This window comes from Choristoneura fumiferana, chromosome 23 (assembly GCF_025370935.1).
Source record: "Choristoneura fumiferana chromosome 23, NRCan_CFum_1, whole genome shotgun sequence".
In the NCBI taxonomy this organism is placed as follows: Eukaryota; Metazoa; Arthropoda; class Insecta; order Lepidoptera; family Tortricidae; genus Choristoneura; species Choristoneura fumiferana.
The window spans coordinates 7386635-7403103 of NC_133494.1; the positions used below are offsets into that span (position 1 = coordinate 7386635).

The window sequence follows — 16469 nt, forward strand, 5'->3', positions numbered from 1 at the left end:
GCGGTTCTGTATTTTAAGAGGGGAGAAAATCCAATAATCATTTATATCGTTTAAACAAATTATTGTTAAGATGGACGAGCCGTCATAGTGACGTTTTATTTTTGACACTAATAATGTTATTAGTGACTACCGACTGCCCCCCGACAAGCTTGCTAAATCCTTAGCATGTTATATTAATTCCGTATTCGGAAATCACCCCCCCCCCCCGGCCCTGTTAGGACGACACCTTCAAGCGCGAATGTGTCTTTAAACTACCTACACCGACAATAGAGAAGCAAAGTAGTCTATCATTTCTACATCAAAATATAAATCGCTTCACTGGCAAAATATTAGATTTAGAATTACTCTCTGAAAAGTTAAACTTAGATATTATCTGCTTAACAGAAACCTGGCTAAAAAAAGATTCAATGCAATTTAATGTACATAATTATGCAATAGCCAGCGCCTTCTGCAGAGAATCTGCAGCAGGTGGCGGGTCTCTCATATTAGTGAAAAATGGTTTAAAGTTCAAAGAACGCAAAGACCTGTCCAGCCTTTCTGTTGAACGTGTATGCGAGATCGCTTCTGCGGAAACGGAACAGTATTTAATTTTATGTATATATAGACCACCAAACTCGAGTATTCCTTTGTTTATAAATACTATGGAAGATGTTCTAAGGAAATCAGTAAAACGTAATAAAGCGCTGGTGGTCTGCGGGGACTTTAATATCGATATTTTATCACAATCCGTTGAAAAAGACCAGTTTATTTCTGTTTTAAAATCTTTTAATTTAAATTTCTTATTTAATGAACCCACCAGAGTCACAACCACTTCGGCCACATGTATTGACAACATTTGGTTAACTTGTAAGTATTTAGAAAAAGCTGTTATCAGTGGAGTACGATCGGATCACAAAGCTCAAACAGTGAAGTTACCTCGGGCTAGGGGCGGTGTTAATCAAACCATAGAAATTAGGCCGTTGAACAAACAAAGACTTGACCGTCTCAAAACAAACATCGCGCAAAAAGTAAACAATTTAAAAGTAAATACTAAAAATCCAAACGAAAATTTCAAGATATTGTTAAATACTGTATGCGAGGAATACGATAAAACGTGTAGTAAAAAACGTATTAAAATAGGAAACAAACTATCATTCAATGAATGGGCTACACCCGGAATACGTAGGAGTAGGGACGTCTTATATGATCTTTATGATAAGAAATCGTGTACCACTGATGAACGTTTCCACCAGTATGTCAGGGATTATTCAAAATTATTCAAAATTATATGTAATAAAGCAAAAGCAGCCCATGTAACTAATAAAATTAAGTCCTCTGATGATAAAATTAAAACAGTTTGGAAAATTATAAATACTGAAACGGTCGACGTAAGAACGCGGAGTCCTCTATATCATTAAAGATTAACAACGTATTAGAAACGGACGCGGTTAAAGTAGCTAACGAGTTTAATACCTACTTCTCTAAAATCCCCATCGAAACGACAAAATGTCTCGCGTCTTCCTCAAAGTTAGCTGAATCGCTCTTAAAACAAAATGTATCTATTCCAAACTTAAGTAATTTTAAATTCACGCATGTCTCTCCCTGTGACATCATTAAGACTTTTAGATTATTGAAAGTAAAAAAAACGGAAGACTTGTGGGGCGTCTCAGTTAAGGTTCTACATTCCATTTTAGATGTCGTTGCTCCAACTTTAGCATTTATATTTAATAGCTGTATAGATGAAGGCGTATTTCCAGATTTGATGAAATATAGTAAAGTAGTTCCTATTTTTAAATCAGGTGATAAAGATAATCCCTCTGATTATCGTCCTGTGTCCATCCTATCAGCGTTTAGCAAAATATTCGAAAAAATAATGCTGACGCAAATGATCTCGCATTTTAATACCCATAAAATCATGCATCCACAGCAGTTCGGATTCACAAAAGGCAGGTCTACTACAGACGCGGGTCATAGTTTAGTTAAATTCATATTGCAAGCTTGGAGGAATCACATGACGCTATAGGTGTATTCTGCGACCTTTCGAAAGCTTTTGATTGTGTGGATCATGATACTTTAATTGTAAGTTAAATTTTTATGGCATTCGTGGCCTCGCTTTAGAACTCATTAAATCTTACCTCACACAAAGAAAGCAAAAGGTAGCGATTAACGGAACGGTCGAAATGGGAGTGCCTCAAGGATCCATTCTTGCCCCATTCCTGTATCTTATTTATGTAAATGACCTTACTTATATGGTAAGCCAAAAGTCGGGTATAGTTATGTTTGCTGACGACACGTCTTTACTGTTCAAGGTTAGTAGAAAAGATACCGACTTCATTGAGCCCAATGAAACCCTGTCCGTGATATCCGCATGGTTTGCTGCCAATAATTTGTTACTAAATCCTAAGAAAACTAAATGTATTAAATTCTCGTTGATAAATTCATCTAGCTCGAATTCAGTTTCTAATATAAAGTTAAATGGTCAAACTATTGAATTTGTAAAATCAACAGTATTTTAGGAATAACGCTCGATTCTAAACTACAGTGGGGACCTCACGTCACAGCAATCGCGGGTAGATTGAGCTCTGCTGCTTTTGCAGTTTGGAAAATACGGCAGCTAACCGATGTGGCGACGGCACGGTTGGTGTATTTTGCTTACTTTAATAGCATTTTTTCGTACGGCCTATTTTTATGGGGATCTGCTGCACATTGAGTCATTTTTATCTTACAAAAGAGAGCAATTAGAGCAATTTATAATTTGAAGACGCGTGAATCTTTAAGATCTTTTTTTAAGGAAACAGATATCCTAACCCTGCCGTCGCTTTATGTTTTTGAAATAATCATGTATGTTAGGAAGAACATATGTGATTTTCCCACTAACGTCGATAAGCCAAAGGCTACTAGAAACACAGGGAAGCTTAAAGTTCCATCTTACAGACTGGCTAAAACCAAAAAGTCTTTTCTGGGAAATTGCATACGTTTTTATAATAAAATTCCAAAAAATATTATAAATGAAACGGATACAAAATTCAGATCTATTGTCAAGAAGACATTAATATCAAAGGCGTATTATAAAGTTAATGATTATATCATGGACAGGGATATTTGGAAATAATTCCGATCCGCATTAGCGATCCCTTCAAATAGCGAACCTACTGTGTTAAAAATAAAGTTGTGTTAAATACTGTGATGTATACATATCATTTAATAATATTTGTAAATCTGTTTTAAAAAAAATATATATATACCTCGTTGAGTTTCTTGCCGGATTCTTCTCAGCAGAGGTTTTTCCGAACCGGTGGTAGATTTTTTTTGACATTCATAAGTGCTTGTTATAGCCTAAATTGAATAAAGATATTTTGACTTTGACTTTGACTTTGACTACTACAAGGACTGATTAAATATTATAAAAATATAATTTAGCGTTAATTACTTAAAAAAAACACCTTTACCAGTAACAAATTCCCGACTACATAATTCAGTGAACGCATTAAGTCATTCCGGGAACACTACATCATTTTCGGGAACACCACTTTTATTTGTTTTTTATTAGTAATTTTTAATATTTTTAAACGGGTAAATTCTTACAGACAAAAAGAATAAAGTTCTTGTTATAATTCTAACCACGTTTACTTTTCAAGTCATTCATATTCTCTAGTAATAGTAATTTTCATGTTTGAAATCTCGTACATATGATCATTTTGATTTTCAGTTTAATTTTTTATGGAAATATGCTCATATTTTTACATAATTTTCTTTTGTACTTAGTTAAATATAGTGAAACACTGTAAGAAATAATAATTAACTATTGTTTTTAAGAGCGTTTCTATTTAAAAAAATAAAATTAATGTCGTTCCCGATATGACGAATTCTACTGCCGAGTTTGCTTAAAATCGCTGTAACAAAAAAAAGAGTGAAATCTGTGCGCGCCCCTTTTAAATCTATTAAGAACAATAACGTAGCAATTATTTTAAGTCTTTAATTTTGATATTCCTTTCAAAATTTTACGTGTCAATTACAAATCTTACCCCCAACCTTTCGTGGGTCTCTTCTCTCTTAATAGTTAATAGATTCTAACGAAAAAAAAAAAAACCATTAAACTGCAGTTTAACTGTGACAATGTACAGTACCTATCGAAAGTAGCAAATGTGTTATTTGCAGATTCAGTACTGTAGGTAGACTTAGGTTAATTAAGGATTTCTTTTTTAGGTGATGTCTTTGTTCAAGCATACATGAAAGGTGATGTGTGTTCCCCGCAAGTGACATACAGAGCTCGATTCTCAGCCATCACTGAAAAGGATATCAAAGCAGCTATGTTAAGTCTAGTTCGACCTAACGAAAATGAATCCCGTAGTGTTGATGCAAGGCAGGAGTTAGATTACGTATTGGGTGTGCGTTTACTAGGTTTCAAACAAATACTTTCAAGGTGTGTTACAAACAAAAGCATTTTCTATTTGAAGAATGATATCTATGAAGTTTAGCCACAAAGTTTGTGGCTAAAAACTACTCATTTTTTTTAGTGTAAAAAATTACCTTACAATTAATAAATTTATTTTTGTTATTATAAATAAATGTTAAAAAACAAAAACACAATTATTCTAACAAACCTTAACATGACAGGTTCTCGTTGAGTTTCTTGCCAGATTCTTCTCAACAGAGGTTTTTCCGAACCGGTGTAGGTTTTTTTTTGACATTCATAAGTGCTGTTATAGCCTAAAATAATATATTTTTTATATTGAAGCGTCCACTAGAAATAATGAAATTACTGTTTTCACACTCGCAGGTAGATATGGTGACTTAGATGCAACACTCATTTCCTATGGTCCATGTCAGACACCCACTCTCGGATTCTGTGTTCAACGCCACGATGAGATCCAGACTTTTAAACCAGAGACCTATTGGGTGCTACGAGTAACTGCCTCTACTTCTGAAGGTCGAGAGTTGCCATTAGAGTGGAAGAGAGTGAGGAGCTTTGATAAGGACATTGCTAACATGTTTCTGTCGGGCATTAAGGAGATTAAAGAAGCTCAGTAAGTTATACATTTAACATAAATAAAGTTGACAATTGGGTCGGGCTCTGAAGTGTTTCAATCACGGCTTTCCGTGAGTTATGAAAATCTAAGAATAATGTCATAAACTGAAATCAATTAAAATTTTGGGACCACACACTAAACATGTGTAGTGATGGCGATTTTTAGTTGACAGACTATTATTAGTCAATTACAAGAAAATTTCCTCTGTATAATAAACAAGCAGTCATTAAAAATATATCTTAATAATTAATGTTAATTCTGTCAACAGAGTGATAGCTGTCCAGGCTAAAGAGAAAATCAAGGCTCGACCAACTGCTCTGAACACTGTCGAGCTAATGAGAGTAGCTAGTGCTGGTTTGGGTATGTCGCCGCATCAAGCTATGCAGGTTAGTTTTAATGTATGACACCACGGTAAACTAGGTTTGTTCTCTATCCTGTGGTAATTTTTAATTTTAAGTTCACATCATGATTTCATTGGAAAAGACCCATTTGTTCCAATTTATTGGTAAAAGCACAATACTATTGTAGATAATAGTAATTTATTTCATTTCAGGTGGCTGAGCGTCTGTATACACAAGGTTACATTTCATATCCGCGTACAGAAACCACGAGCTATTCGGAAAACTTTGATTTAATGTAAGTTTTTAAGAACATTATGTTCCATCAACCAAATAAGTGGTCTATCAATTTTTAAACAAGTTCCTATCAAATGAATATGTTGCTAAAGTCGAACTTTCAACAGATACGTCTATTGGCGTTATTGTTTTATGAAATGCAAACGATTATCAACTTTAGAGTGGTAGACCACATATTTGGCTGATGGTACATTATTACAATGTTTTAGTAAGTGAAACTGCTACAAACTGATTTCTTAAAAAAAAAACATAAAATATGTATTACCTTAGGTTTTAGAAAAGCTGTCATGTCCACAACACTGACAACCCATATATTTGTATCAAATATTATGTGCAATAGCACCTATGTTCTCTGTATCCTGTATCTGTGTCCTCAAAGCTCTAACGCCACATTGCAGCTTTTTCTGAAGACTTTGGTCTGGTCTTTTAAGAATTCGTTTATCATGGGTCCGTGAAATCTATGCAAGTTTCTGGGATAGATACAAATTATTCTGTCTTTCCTTGGGTGTCAAACTATTTCCATACCAAGTTAAAAAACTTTGCTACTGTATTTTCTCAGGTGTCTATTGAACATAATTTAAGTGTGTCTGGCAGGGGGTTTGGTTACAAGTTACAACCCTACAAAGTGTCTGGCTATGAAGAAAGTGATTTCATCATTCCGAATAAACTATATAAAAATTGAATTGTATACTATAACGAATTTGAAGCAAAATTTTATGACTTTTTTTTTTGTTAATACATGATATTTATCAGTCTCTAATATTCGAACTTTATAGTTGGAGATCGTTCTTCTTAGTTCCATATATAAAAAAAAACTTTCAGCATTTATACAATAAATTCTGTTGTTGGCTCTTGGTCCATTAACAAAAAGCTTGTAAAAACTGTTAAATATATTCTTGCCCATTTTTGGTAAATTTTGAGAGCTAAAGATAGTGTGACTGTAAACATAATCAATTATTATGTTCAGGGGCACTCTCCGCCAGCAACAAAGCTCGTCGAAATGGGGCGCCGAAGTACGTGCGCTTGTAGCCAACGGATCAACAGCCTAAGAAAGCCACGACGCCGGTGTGACCATCCGCCCATCACGCCTATGCGAGCAGCCTGTAAGTACATTTACAGCTTGAGAGTTGTCGACTCGGATTGACAAATTTTTTACGCTCTTCAGTTTGATGTGCATTTCGTTCGAGTATACCGTACCCTTGACGAAATTAAATATAGACTATTCAGTTCAAAGACCACTTTTTGGTTTATTTTTTGGTTTGTTATGACAAATAACTTCAATAATGTGTCAGATGTTTAAAATCACAGGCTTGACCGTGAGCTTCACATTTTGAGGCCGGGTTTTTTTCTCAGTGCCAGTTCTTGTTCTATTTAGCTTTTCCAGCTTTTTTGCTTCATTTAAATTGTCACCAAAAATATATTTTCCTACTGCTACTGGACACACTATATCTTTTGTTGGTTTGTTTAGAGCGAACTGTAAAAGACTGCGACGTGATACTGGTTCACTATAGAAAATATCGCATACCATGCGCCTGGCATCACTTATAATTTTTGTCACTTCCTTGTTCTCTTTTTGCATAATTAATATGACAAGTGCTCTCCTTAGGCAGCCTGCTGCTTGCTTGACCCACGTCGTTTCGGTTGTTAAATTGCTCTGTCCCTTTTAAAAACTGGTTCTGAGACTGCAGCTTTTATTTCTGGATTAAGAAGGGGGGCTTCAAGGAATGTGCAGCTCTCAGGAATTAAGTATTCTGGTTTAAAACGTATTAGAATCAATCCTTAAAGTTAAAACGGGAGGGGGGTAGAGAATTCTTCTTGGTTTCCTAACCAGCTCTCTTTGCCCCCAGCGGAGTCGGAGCTAGAAGGCGACATGTGGCGTATCTACGACTACGTGACGCGTCACTTCATCGCCACTCTGTCACGGGACTGCAAGTATCTCTCCACATCTATCACGTTCAAGATCGGCACTGAGACATTCACTTATACCGGGAATACCCTCGTTGATGCTGGATATACGGAGGTCATGCACTGGCAGGTTAGTTCATCAGCATCCCCTCCTACATACGTCCACTGCTAGGCACATCCTCTCAAAATGTGAGAGACCCAGTGTGGATTGGGAACTTCACCCACATCATTGAAATGCTTCGCAGATTTGTGCAGGTTTGTTTTCACTGACGATGTTTTCCGGGCCTTCACTGTAAAACTCGTGGTAAATTTCAGATGTTATTTCGCCATGAATTTCGAAAAACCCAGAGGTGCGACGCCGGATTTGAAACCACGATTCTCTGCTTGAGAGGCCATAGGTTTTGACCTATGGCTAGTGGTTTGCCACTAGGCCACCACAGCTTCAATACTTCCTAGTTCCTGATAAATATATATAGCTCCTGGCCGATTTCGGCTCCAGCGACTGCTAAAACTATTGGGCGAGAGGGCTAAGGTTGCTTGCCCGTTCATGTGCCCTTAAATGACTGACAAAACTAGAATAGTAAAGTCTACATCTACTTTTTTCAGGCCTTTGGGAAAGACGAGTTCGTGCCTTTGTTGGCAGTCGACGATATGCTGCGAGCCCACGACCACAGGCTGGTGGAGTGCCAGACTTCTCCGCCCGACTATCTTACTGAATCTGAAGTGAGTAAGCTACCCACATCCCAAACTTGGCACTGGCACTGCTTTGGAATAATCTAGTGAGAAGTGCGACATTAAAGTGCTATATTGTACGTTGCTACGACCGGATGGCCACGTGGTTAGAGAACTTGACTACGAAGCTTAAGATTTTGCAGGTGGTAGGACCTTGTGCAAGGTCCGCCCGGATTGCTACCACCATCTTGCTCGCTAATCCTGCCGTGAAGCAGCAGTGCTTGCACTGTTGTGTTTCGGCGTGGAGAGTAAGACAGCCGGTGAAATTATTGGCACTTGAGGTATCCCATCTTAGGCCTCTAAGTTGGCAACGCATCTGCAATATCCCTGGTGTTGCAGATGTTTATGGGCGGTGGTGACCTCTTACAATCCGGAGACCCACTTGCTCGTTTTCCATCCAGTGGAATAAAAATGAACAAAAGGTTCCGGGTTTCGAATCCGTTGCCTAATGTCCATAGTACAAGCATTGATTAGTTGGGACCAGGTCAATTGGTGTCATGTGTCCCTGATATTTATTTATTTATTGTCTCTAAAGTCCTGAGAAAATATTTAGTGCAGTGCGAGAAGAAGACAGCGGATATCGTACTAGGATAACACGCGCTAGAGGCACTGATCCGTAAAAAAACCATGGCCAGATACTACAAAACACAAAGGCTTTATAAAATTTCAAATGTGATTTCGAAAAACTCAAGAGTCCTGTGCTTATGAGGCCATAGGTCAAACTATTAGGTCACCACGGCTTTATCTGGCGCATATCAGTCTATCGATTGTTTAATGAACTATAAACCATTACTGTCTGCTTAGGTCGCGGGTGAGCAAAATATTATTGTTCACAGTTCATTGATATGGACCTCCGCAAAGTACCGCCTGATTCAATAAATTATCGATTATTTGTTTACAATACTAGTTGTGTTCGATTCTCAGGTGATCACTTTGATGGAAAAGCACGGTATCGGCACCGATGCGTCCATCCCAGTGCACATAAACAACATCTGTCAGAGGAACTACGTGACGGTCGGCAGTGGACGAAGACTGGTGCCCACTAATCTGGGTATTGTGCTTGTGCACGGATATCAGAAGGTGTGACTAGCCAAAGCCAATCGTCGGTGATACTGCAATACCGCGTAATTAGCTTTTTCCATAAGGTATAATTTCCACTGTACTAACAGTACTTGACATTGTACTGTTCTGACAGTGAAAATTAGACCTCATCGAAAATGCTATTTACGCGGTTTTGCAGTATCACCGACGCAATAATTTATAGAGTACACACACAATGTTTAGTATTTTAGTGCATTTCTTTCTAGCTGACCTAATGGGAATAAGACGGAACGACAAGTGAGCTTCTCTCGCAAATTAATATAGAAGATAAGACAAATTTTACTCAAACACGCACATTGAAGGCGTATATACCATGGTGCACGGTATGTGTGCCTCACAAGAAAACATAACTTGCGTACAGGTAGAGTCTAGCACTCCGGTCTAAAGAACCGAATTGGATTCTTAATAGTCGATTTTCCATAATACATACGTTAGTGTGTATTAAATTATGACTTAGGTCAGAACTAAACGTACTTCACGTAATTTTTTCGTTTATCTAACAATCTCCCTCGTTGAAGTGGCAATGGGCAGGGCAGGCCATAAAGCACGGAGAACAGATAGCCGTTGGGACCGACAAGTTCTCGAATGGAGACAACGGATCGGCAAGCAAACAAGATGGAAGGTTGACCTGGTTAAAGCCGCGGGTGGATTCAGGCCGCTTCCAACCGAAGCAACTAAAGGTCCATGGGGGAGGCCTATGTCCAATGTAGACGTCCTAAGGCTGATATAATGATCTAAAAATCGCGTGTTCTTCTAGATTGATCCAGAACTGGTCCTACCAACGATGCGTTCTGCAGTAGAAGAGCAACTGAATCTCATCGCCATCGGCCGAGCGGACTACGAAGCGGTCCTCTCCCACACGACAGAGATATTCCGCAGAAAGTTCCAGTACTTTGTCCGTTCTATAGAGGGCATGGATCAGCTGTTCGAAGTTAATTTCTCGTCTCTAAAGGCTAGCGGGAAAGCTTTGTCGAGATGCGGCAAGTGCAGGAGATACATGAGATATATTCAGGTGAGTCTTATTGACTGCCAGATATTTTTTATACTATTTTTTTCATAATAATTTAAAGTGAGTCAAGCTGTTTACCATTGATATGAGTAAGCATCTGCACCATTTTTACACATGTATGCCATGAGTTTCTCACATATTTAAACACAACATAAACGTATGCTTGTGTTGTCTCCTATTGCGGTCATAAACTTACATTTCGCTCGATATTTGTGCAGTATACAATGAAAAATTGAAACTATCCTCAATGTAAGTATCCTATTATTTTTGGTTCTCTATTTTTCGCCAAACATATTTTCCCAATTAATCATTTCATTTCTCAACTGTGTCATATGGCCGAATGTTTTTTTTAAACTGTTCAATACTTAAAGATAGATATGAAAAAAACAGAAAAATACTGCACATAATGTGCTAACACTAACCTATCCTTGCCGTGTCACCTAGTAACTAGTTTTATGGCTATTCTACAGTTTTATGTACATTTAGCCAAAATATCGAAACTAAACCTAACTGCTTCTTACAGGATGTTCTGTGCAATGAAACAAAAAAAAGTTCGTCCCATGAAATGAACAGTTGAGAAATGAAACATTAGCAAAAATATATTTTCGGTGAAAAGTCATGATCCCCTATTTTTATTAATCAGGCGAAACCGACGCGTCTCCACTGCTCTCACTGCGACGACACGTACGGTCTGCCCCAGAACGGCACCGTCCGCATCTACCGCGAGCTCAAGTGTCCGCTGGACGACTTCGAACTGCTCTCCTGGTCTACCGGGACTAAGGGCAAGAGCTTCCCGCTCTGCCCGTATTGCTACAATCATCCACCGTTCAGGTAGTCTTGCTAAAATAGAATAAATACAAAATAAATAAAGAATTTTATGCGTGTGTGTGTATGTTTGTTACTTTTACACGCTAAAAAAGCTGGACGGATTTAGATCAGACTAAATCCATGCATAATGTCAGCTTTGTGGCAGTAATAGTCTCTAGCAGACGGACATGGCAAAACCATTAGGGTTCAGGAGTGCTAAAAAATGGGATATAGTAATTTATAAGAATAGATTCTAGTCATAAAATGTTATTAGTTTTTGTCTCGGAAGATTGCATAATTCCCGATAGTTATAAGCGAATTTTTCACTGACGAAGTGTTTTTCAACAGCTAATTATTATTATTAGCCTATTCTGCCCTACTGCTGAAGGCCTCTCCCCTATACTTCCACTGTTCCCTGTCCACTGCATACAAGGGCCAGTCCTTCAAGTAGTCCATTTCATCCCGTCATCGCCGTGTAGGTCTGACTGCCGGGTCGCTTTTTTTTAAACAACTAATTATTCAAACAATTGTTTTCGCAGGGACATGAAGAAAGGCTTTGGCTGCAATTCGTGCACGCACCCGACTTGCTCGTACGGGGTCAACTCGACCGGCGTGTCGGGGTGCGTCGAGTGCGAGGCGGGCGTGTTAGTGCTCGACCCTGCCGCCCCCAAGTGGAAACTAGCTTGCAACAGGTACGACCACGACCAGGGCACTACCACTTTATGTTTGTACTTGACTGTACAGGGGCCAGGGAGCGAACTTTTGGTGCGGATGACGTGAAATGACGTCGTATTGTCTATACAGAGTGATTATTTGTTTGTTCGCATCAGCAGTGTTGTGTTGCTATAGGGTGGAACGTTTGTGCTACTAATGTCATACTATATGACAAAAGTAATCGTGACAATAATTATTATGAAAAGGTTCCACCCTGGGACGTAAATTAATTTCCTTGTCTGTACTTCTAATGTGTGTGACATCTGTCACAAATGACAATGACAGATGCCATACTGACGGAACTAGAGTCCCTTCTACTGTTACACAAACTATCGATACTTTTGCATGTACCTAGTGCTAAAAGTGGCAATAGCAGATTTGTTGGTTGAAGCGTTACGCTATCGAACTGAAAGTCTTAATTGAATTTTAAAATATAATTTATTCAGCACTTGGACGAAAAATCTTGCAAATTACTTACTGACTTATTATTATAAGTTCGTTTATTTTACCGCTTTTATTTTTACCGATAAAGTGAGGACCTCTAACAATTACGGCCTATTGAAACAACATTGATTCAAATTGATTCAAAAATCATGTTAGAACAAATAGAATATAGAGCTGGTTGAAACGCATCATGAGAAACGAATTCCTCGCACATCTCTGGTGGGAAAACAGCTTACGAGAAAATTTGTGTTCCATACATAATAATAATACCCTATTACAGATGTGACGTGATCATAAACGTGTTCGACGACGCGATCCGGGTGTCGGTGTGCGGCAACAGTGCGCGGCGTGCGGCGCGCAGCTTGTGACCGCGGAGTACCGGCCCGAGCGCACGCCGCTACCGGCCGCGCTGACGGAGATGACAGGCTGCCTGTACTGCGAGCCGGCCTTCAGCGCGCAGGTAGCGACACGACTGTTAAGAGCTGGCGGCGTGCGGCAGCAGTGCGCGGCGTGCGCGATTTATTTTATTTTTCGAAAATATTCTGTCAGCGATTCCCGTCGGGTTGCCTAAATTTTTATTTTCAAGGCGTCAGTGATTTTAAGTATGGCAATGGTTTTGTATCTGATGTCATACTAAATCCACGCCACTCACCAGGTTTATCATCATCTTCGAAATTAAAGTCTTGGGATACTCACTATCCCTAGATAGATGTTTTGACTCAGTTGTAATAGTAATAGCCGTTAAAAACTGTCTAGGGATTTAAAAAAGGGATTAAAAATAAAAAAGTGTGCTTTTCATGCGTGTATAATTTTTGATTTGATGTCTGTCGGCAGTTGGAGAAGCACCGCGCGGTGGCGGCGCGCGCGCCGGCGAGCCGCGGCCGCGGGGGCGCTCGCGCGGCAACAAACACCGCAACAAACAGCCCAAGGACAAGATGGCGCAGCTCGCCGCCTATTTCGTCTAACACATGAGTTGTCATACCTTCCGTCGGCTACAGATGTAGTACAGTCGCCGAGGCGCGTCAAGGTGGTCAAAAGTATCGGAACATGCGCTCTATTGTTAGGGTTTTAGAGTTCATGATTCGATGTTTTTGATCGCCTTGGCCGCTCCGAGATATCAGATGGCGATTGTACATAGACGTATTTAAAGATTTGGCGCCCCGGACCAGTTTTGTTGCCCCATAAGGTACCTATTTCATTTAAGAAAAATAAAGTGCAATGGGTGGCTTCCCCGCCCCGGGTCATGCCCCCCTCTGCCCTGGGGTAAATACGCCCCTGATTTAGTGCGTAACGGTTTTCCATCGAATATTATCGGGAAAGTTCGTATTTTTATTATTTAGCTCCAGTACAGTCAGCAACAAAAAAAATGAATACAGCCAAAGTGCCAAAAATATGTATACACGGCCTTAATGTTCAGGCAATAAAGTCCTGTATACATAATTTTGGCACTTTTGCTGTATTCATATCTTTGTTGCTGACTGTACCTATCGTACAGCCGTACATTTTTCATTTTGACATTTGACACTGAATCATAAAGTTATATATTAGTGGATATGAAATGTCACTCATTTAAATACAATAATTGATAGAAAATTCGGGTACCGTCGTATTCTGATTGAGATCCGACTTTTCCCGATGGAAATACGTTATTCACTACATCTGTGTACGTATCTTGTAGTGACGGGTAAAACCTGATCTGAAGATTCAAATGAATCCCTTTTTCATCATTATCATCATCATCATCATCATATCAGCGATAGGACGTTCATTGTTGGACATAGGCCTCCCCCATATACCCCCAGTTGCTTTGATTGGAAACGGCCTGCATCCACCGTGAACCCGCGGCTTTAACGAGGCCATCCGCTCATCTCGTTGATGGACGTCCTACAATCCCTCAATGGTTCCTTTTAAATCTTATCGAACAGCTCGCGATTGGCGATTAGGCACTCACTTTGCTTTCGTTCAATAACATCGGATCTGATAAGTTCGATACGCCGATACTATTTAAATCCGAAGTGACTCACAGATTCAAGAGTCATTATGAAGAATCGGTGGTTTAGTACCTCGGTCTCGGTACCGCACCGATTCGGACAAAGTCGGATCGCAGCGAAATTATTTAACCTTTGCCATAGACATGATCGCACAAAAGAACCGCATAAAAGTAACCGTAAAAAAGTCGGTTCCGATATCGCAGCTGGATTTAACTACTTCTCTGAGTCGAGAGTAGCCATGTCTTCTATCCTATCATATAATACGTATACTTGGATGGATCCAAGTAAGTGTACCGGATTAAAAGCATTACCGGTATACAGTTGCATGGATAAAATTAGTATTTTTTTTATTACCTTCGCAAAACAAGTAATGCTTCAAAAATCAGGAACTAATGCCATTAAATTCATTCAACACTATAACACACTACCTACTTGGTAGGTCCTACCATATCCGATAATATCAATCAAACTAAAACTGTATTGTAGACAGAGATATGCATGTGTACATTTTTTAATACATTTGTAACAGCAAAATATAACTTTTTAATCGATAAAATACCGGTTGTTATTTCAGAGTTATTCTTAGCTTCTAGGAAATTGTTTTAAAAAAAGTTTAATTGAGTGATGAGAAACATAAAACTGTTATCGGCAGAAATTTATGTGTACGGTACTATTCAATGGAAAAAATCCAATTGTGTAAAACAATGTGGTGACTACATTGACACTTGACTGACGACTGGCTGACTGACTGACTGACGTTGGCTCTAGTGATGTGAAAGCTCTTTAAGATACTTCAATCAGCAGTAAATAATTATTTTGAATTTTACTCATATTTCATTATTTAATGTAATCCCTAAGTTTAATTTTTAAAAATGGCGAATCACGTATTCTCTTAGTCCTGTTAAGAGTCATTCACAATGTTTCCATGTCCCTTTTAACTTAAAATGTTTAATAGCATTTTCAAGAAGTTTTAGAATTATATCTTCAAATATATACCTAACGTTTCTTCCATACAAACTTACACTTCATGTTCAAAACTTACACTCCCCTTTTATACCCCTTAAGGGTAGAATTTTTAAAATGGTGAAACATGTAATATCCACTTATATTTTTTGTCGTATATTTTCCCAGGTTTATGATGAGTATTTTAGAATTTAAAGGTCAGTTAAAATATGGATTAATTTAGATTTTTTTGCTGCTTAAGTAGCGTAGTAGAAAAAGCCAACCTGAGATATGTGTGCATAGAGAAATTTGTATCTGACTCCTGTCCAACGGTGGTGTAGGGGTTATAGTACGCAGTACGGATTGCTGAGGACCTAGGTTCGATTCCCAGCCCTGGTCTCTTTTTCTGGTTTTTCTGTGCATCCATGTCTCAGTTTGTATTTTCGATATAATTTAGAAGAGGCATTTTTAAATTTACATAAGACAGGGAAATGAGAGTAGACACAGGGAAGTGATTCAAAATGATTTTTTGGTCCAACAATGGACTCCACAGTAAATATGATACTAGTAAATAGAAACTACATAATTTCTACTAAAATACTATTTATCGTCCAACTAGTGTTTACCGCGGCTTCGCACACGTAAATCATTAGGTCCAGCAGCTGAAATACCGGGATTTTAAAAATTGCCGTGGGAATTCCCGAAAATTAAATCGTTGTTTTCATTGACATTACATTAAAAAACAATCATGGTCAAATTTCATGACTCTAAGCCAGCGGTTATTAGTTCGAAAGTTATCCCTATCTCGTGGGATATCGAAATAAAAAGTAGGCTATGTTTTATTCCAGATGTCAAACTATCTACATACCAATTTTCATGACTCTAAGCTGAGCGGTTGTTATTTCAAGATTTTATCCCTATCCCATGGGAATATCGGTATAAAAGTATCCTATGTTGTAATCCAGGTTATCTAACTTTTCGCCAAATTTCATCCAAATCCGTCCAGCCGTTTCAGCGTGAAGAAGTAACAAACATATTCACTCACTCACTCACAAACTTTCACATTTATAATATTAGTAGGATTAGTAGGATATAGTAGGAAGTAGGATAGTAGGATAGGATTAGAAACCTTTATAAACCTTCATTAAATAGTTAACTTAACACAAATAATTAATATCTA

General features: G+C 38.4%; 1 protein-coding gene and 1 pseudogene across 1 annotated transcript in view; both read left to right on the forward strand.

The window, feature by feature from the left end:
- LOC141440931 (probable G-protein coupled receptor CG31760) overlaps window positions 1-16469 on the forward strand; it is a 148897-nt gene that overhangs the window by 31530 nt on the left and 100898 nt on the right. The window lies entirely within an intron of this gene.
- Window positions 4203-14952, forward strand: LOC141440951 (DNA topoisomerase 3-beta-1-like; annotated as a pseudogene).